We start from the raw sequence: 6,136 nt of genomic DNA on the forward strand, positions 1-6,136 counted from the left end.
TCCAGCGGGTCACAGAGCCAGACACAACTTAGCGACTAAACAGCAGCAGCATATAACATATATATATAATATATATAATATATATATAATATATATAAATATATATTTTAAAATATATAATATATATATATAAAACAAAATATTCTTCAGGCATGATAAAGAAGGAAACCTTACCATTTGCATCAGCATAGATGAACGCTGAGGGCATTATCCTAAGGCATGTAAGTCAGAGAAGACAAATGTTGTACGATATCACTTACATGTGGAATCTAAAAATTCCATTGAATTTCTAAACAGAATGCTTCCTCTTCATAGAAACAGAGGGTAGAGTGGTGCTTACTGGGTAAAGGTGGGGGAAATGGGGAGATGCTGGTCAAAGCACACAAACATCCAATTATAAGATGAATAAGTTCTGGGAATCTAATGTACAGTATGGTGATTATAGCTAGTAATACTGTTTATATGCTTTGAAGTTGCTAGGAGAGTAAATCATGCATGTTCTCATCACAAAAAGACAAAAACTCCATTTTGTATCACTTATAAAAGGTTGTCTGTAAAATATACCTTGCTAAACTTTTTTTTTTTTCCAATATAACACTGACTTTTTTTGCCTATGTGGGCTTCCCTGGTGGTTCAGACGATAAAGAATCTGCCAGCAATGCAGGAAACCTGGTTTTGATCCTGGAGTCAGAAGATCCCCTGGAGAAGGAAATGGCTACCCACTCCAGTATTCTTGCCTGAAGAATTCCAGGGATAGAGGAGCCTGGCTGGTTACTGTCCGTGGGGTCGCAAAAAGTCAGACATGACTGAATGACTAAAACTCTCACTTTCATGGTATTCCCTTAGATGGAGTTGTTTGAGGGTGGGGAGTGTTGTTTGTTCATTTTATATGTAAGCAAATCTGTGTATCTTTCTGTCTACTGAGTTTAAAATCTTACACAACAAGTCCTCAGAATCATGCTTCCATATCAACAGTCTTCTAGGGGTTTGGGCACCCTCTCGTCAACACATTTTCTTGATAAAGGAAGTCAGAACTCTGAACATCCACCCACCCCTTTCCTGAGAACCTTCATCCCAGCAGGTGGCAAGTCCTTGGTATGCTGGGATTTACAGTTGAGTTCTGTGTCTTCCATCCCCATTCAGAGGCACACATACCCAGGCCTGTCTTCACCAAGAAAGCACCCATCTCCCAATCACTCCCAGTTCCTACCTCTTGGGGCAAAATCCTCTGTGGACACCCACCCTCAAGGGTAATTCATTTGCTAGGCTACTCAAGGTCACGTCCACACCAGCCGCAACTCCTTGGAGGAGCAAAACTGGCTCCAGACACATTCAGACAGGGCTTGGCTTGATGCCATTTGTAAGCAGTGACTGATAAATCCTGAGCCTCAGATCAGATAAAACTTTGATAAATAGTTTCTTGGTGTGCTGGTTGCAATACCTACTCCTGTCTGCCCCAAGCCACCTGCGGCAATCAGCTTCATTTTGTTTAATCAACAGCACAGACAACAGTGCTTGAAAGCCATCACACCAGTGAGAGATGATGCAGATAGGCCCCCTGCTGAAGGGTACTGTGGGAAAGAAAAGTATAAAAACTCACAGCCCTGCTCGGAAATGCCAGAGCCCTGCCAGCATGGTTCATCTTCTTCCACCTTGGGTATGTGAATAGGAACAAAAGTGGTATCGTATGGTGAACCAGAGGGCCCTGAGTCTGTGCACAAATGCTGAGATGACTAGAGTCGTCCCGCAGCTGGGCAAGCGTCACTAGCTTTGACCCACCTATACCTGTAACAAGTGACACAGAGGCCCTGGCTACTCCTTAGGAGGAAAGCCACCCCAGCTCCATCGCGTTGTGGAAGCACAACTCAGCCTTCATCTCACCTACGTCATCAGGCCTACTCTTCCTCCACAGAGCCCATCCCTGCCCTCCTGAATCAGAATCTCCCAAATAAAGAAGCTGTATTCCCAAATAAAAAAGAGAGAATTGATTTCTGCACATTCATTAGGGGAAAGCAGCTGAAGAGCCAAAAATTCCCCGAAAAATGCAGGTGCACAACTCATCCTGCCCACGACCCACCCTCCTTGGTTGCACTGAGGAATTCCAGACCCCCCCACCCCGCCACCCTGCTAATAACTTCAGATCCATCCCCACCTCCACAAATCAGGACTCTCATCCCATCAGCCCTTGTCACCTTCCACAGGAATGAAGGAAAGGCCAGAGTTTTCCCAGGAGGGAGGCTGTGTGGGGAGGTGAGCCAGCTGCTCCGTCTGGTCAGGGTCCCTGGCCCAGGAAACAAACCCAACACAGCTTGGCCGGACATCCCAGGGCTTGGAAATAGCCTGAAGCTATTGCTTCTGCTATAAAATGGTGGGAGAGTAGCTCAGGTTTGAAAGGCAGCAAAATCCGATTTCAAAGCCTAGGTCTGCCGCTGACATGTTGTGCAACTCCGGGCAAGTTAATATACTTCTCTGAGCTTGATTCCTTACTTGTAAATTGGAGATTTACATCTCAAAATGTATGCATTCACTCAGTCATTCAGGAAATACTTACTCAACTCTTACTGAGCTGCAAGGGATGTTCTATGTGCTGGCAACAGTGATGAACAAATGTCAGAACCATGTAGGGTGCAGTGTTGTATGGAGCTGCTAGGTATTTCATGGCTATTATTACTCTTACTGTTGCTAATGAGTTTTGTCCTGAGAAGCAACTGGAATTAAAGTATGTTGCTGCTGCTGCTAAGTCGCTTCAGTCATGTCTAACTCTGTGTGACCCTGTGGTCAGCAGCCCACCAGGTTCCTCTGTCCATGGCATTCTCTAGGCAAGAATATTGGAGAGGTTGCCATTTCCTTCCCCAAAAGTATGTTAGTGTATTTTATAAATATAAAGCTCTCTACAGATGTCAGCTAATGTTATTTCTCTTATGGGTTAAACTCTTTCAGAGAAGGCTGATTGGTTACTCTCAGCTTCTCTCAGGGTTCCAGAGTAGCTGCCAACAGTTCCTGCCACCTGCCCTAGCTGCATGCAGCATCCGTGCCTTGAATGGTCAGAGGACAACGACAACCTCTGTCTCCTCCAAGGTGCCTCTTTTGCCCTGCTTTTCTCTGCCCACTGCAGCTTTAAGCATGAATGCTGCTGCAGATCAGTCGTTCAGTCATGTCCAACTCTTTTCAACCCCAGGGACTGCATCCCACCAGGCTCCTCTGTCCATGGGATTTCCCAGGCAGGAATAGTGGAGTGGGTTGCCATTTCCTACTCCAGAAGATTTTCCCTACCCAGGGATCAAACCCATGTCTCTTGTGTCTCCTGCAGTGGCAGGCAGATTCTTCACCACTGCGCCACCTGGGAAGCCCTTAAGCATGAATATCAGGATTTAAAATTGTACAATATTAAAACAAAATAAAAGAAAATAATATATATATATACTTGTCTGTATATGTATATGTGTAGACAGGTGATAGATGTTAGAGAGATATGGATCCATGATTGCCTACCTGCTGTAAGTGTTCTTTAAGGAGGGGCCAGGGACGGAGGAACTGTGCCCTACAAAACTGAACTGAACCAATCCTGTACCCAAAAGAGTAGGTAAAAGAGAGAAGGAAAAAGGAGGAAGAGGCAGGCCAGCTGGTACTACTGTTTTTCACCCCAGGAGGCCATTGAGCTATAGTAGTCAAACCCTGAGTGGGAGGAGCCACAATAGAATCAAGCGTGGGCTACAGTGATGGTGAGTGAGTGGTTCAGAGGTCAAGCCACTTGAGTGGTTGGTTTTCTCTTTGGAGTGAAGTGCCTTGCTTGTGGATATATTTGCAAGCATGACAAATGGTTGGGACCAGAAAGGCAGGCATGAGTGAGAGAGAACGAGCCTGTGTCATGCAGATGGTTGGAGGTCAGTCCATGCCACGACGTGGACAACACCAAAGCTTCCCACTGTTGACTCTGCCACAGGGACCAGCAAGGCACAGTGATACACCCTCCAGCCCCAGCAGCATGGTTGTATGGGCCCCTCCATTGCCCTTCCAGTGCCTTCCCACCAAGCCAGCAACAGATAGATCTGGTGAACTCCCTTGAAGGCGGCAGGGAGAACCCAAGCCTCACCCCACCCCCAATCACAAAGGTGAAATCAGGATGGAAACCCAAAGACTCATTTTTGTACTTAATTTCCATTGATTAAAAAAATATGTAAATGGCAAAGATGTTGACACGATTAAGCCATTATGGTCTATTGTGCAATTATTTCTTTGATAGTTCATGACGGCTCAATTGGAGGCATAATGGACTATTATGCCATGACATCTTTGCTGAGCTTTTTTGCTTGTTTTCTTCTTTTCTTTAATTTTCTTTCCTTCATCTTTTTTCCTTCCAAAAAAAAAAAAAAAAGACGAGAGAAAATTTTTCATTCGCAGATCATTGACTTTTTAATGTCAGATTATTTACTCAATAGTCAATAACGATGCCTTTGGATTCATTATGGGCTATCGTGTAAATAGCTAATTGCATTAATTACAGCCTTTTTACAAATGTTTAGTTTGCAGCTCATCACACCCATGGACTGTGTAATTGCTGCTAGCGGGGCTGATGGGAGGCACAAGCCCTGGGTGTCTGCTTGGTGACAGGGAGATGTCTGTTGCTTTTGTTCCAACCTGACCAAGTTATAATCACTAACTGCATCTCTGTGTGTGTACAAGTGTGCATGTATGTGCACATTTGTGTGTGCATATGTGTGTGTGTTTGTGTGTGGAGGGGAGCTGTGGGTATGTGCATTTGTGGATTATCTCATGTCACATTTATAAAGATAGGAGTGATTATTCTTACACAGTTGAAAAATTCTGCTTGGAAAAACAACACTAATATATGAAAGATTTTTTCCCATTTTTCCATGACTTAAAAACACCAACATGCTAAGACATAGTGTGTTCCATAAGGCATTTTCCTTTCACAGATTATAAGTAGTTATCTTGAGAATGGACTTGGACCCTAGATGTGTACAGAACAAACCTCCCAGGAAGAGGGATGGCAGACTTGTGAGATTCATTGTCTTCTTGTAAATGGGGTTTTGTGTTTGCAAACTGAAATTCCTGTGGGCACAGACTCTTCTTGGAAACCTTCTTAATATCACCTAGCGCCATATTTTGCATGTGTATTTGAGACAAACTGAAACACGAGGTGGACTACGGCCACCCTGGGTCATTTGGGGCTCTCTGGTAGCTTCTTGAGTCAAAGTGACGATTTCCCGCTCTTGTTTTTCTCTTCTCAAACCTTCCTTGCTTCCCCATTCCCTGAGCCTCAGACCTACTGTGGCCCCTTCCTTCATCATCCCATATGACTCCCATTCTTAACTTCTCTTCCTCTTCCTCAGGGCCATGTTACATCCTTCTCAGCTGGGGCTTGGCAGTCCCTGACCAAGCTGTCAGCCAAGATGGACGGCTTTGCTTGTCAGGGGTTCAGCAGTACATTCCAAACTGGAAGACAAAAGTCTTGGTCACTCTTTAATAACAATTCATGACACCTAACAATGGTCATGGTAAACCGAGTAAGGAGACACAAAAGTGGTGCTCTGCCCAAAGCAGTAAGGTCATCCTTCACAACAAAAGTTAACCTGAGCTCCAGGCTCACCTGGGAATGAACCCCTAGAAAATTGTCCATCCAGTCATTACCCGCCCACCACAGAACCTAGAAAAGAGTCACAACCAATCTTTATAAGTCACTGAATCCCAAGACTCTGATGCTGGGAAAGACTGAAGGCCGGAGTAGAAGGGGATGACAGAGGATGAGATGGTTGGATGGCATCAGCAACTCAATGGACCTGAGTTTGAGCAAGCTCCGGGAACTGGTGATGGATAGGGAAGCCTGGCATGCTACAGTCCATGGGGTCGTAAAGAGTCAGACTTGACTGAGTGACTGAACGGAACTGTTCATTCCCCAAGAGGGCATTCGTCAGTCAAACACTAGGCCATGCCCATTTTAATATATACCTTCCAAAACCTCACTTAACTGGTCATCATTGAAAGGAGTTCAGAGTCAACAGACTTCCTGAACATTTCCAAAAAGTATTACCGTTCCTGAATAGATTTTTAAAACAGGTATTAATTATATGACATATGATGTCATGTATATGTGGAATCTAAACTATAACACAAA

This window comes from Muntiacus reevesi, chromosome 2 (assembly GCF_963930625.1).
Source record: "Muntiacus reevesi chromosome 2, mMunRee1.1, whole genome shotgun sequence".
Taxonomy (NCBI): Eukaryota; Metazoa; Chordata; class Mammalia; order Artiodactyla; family Cervidae; genus Muntiacus; species Muntiacus reevesi.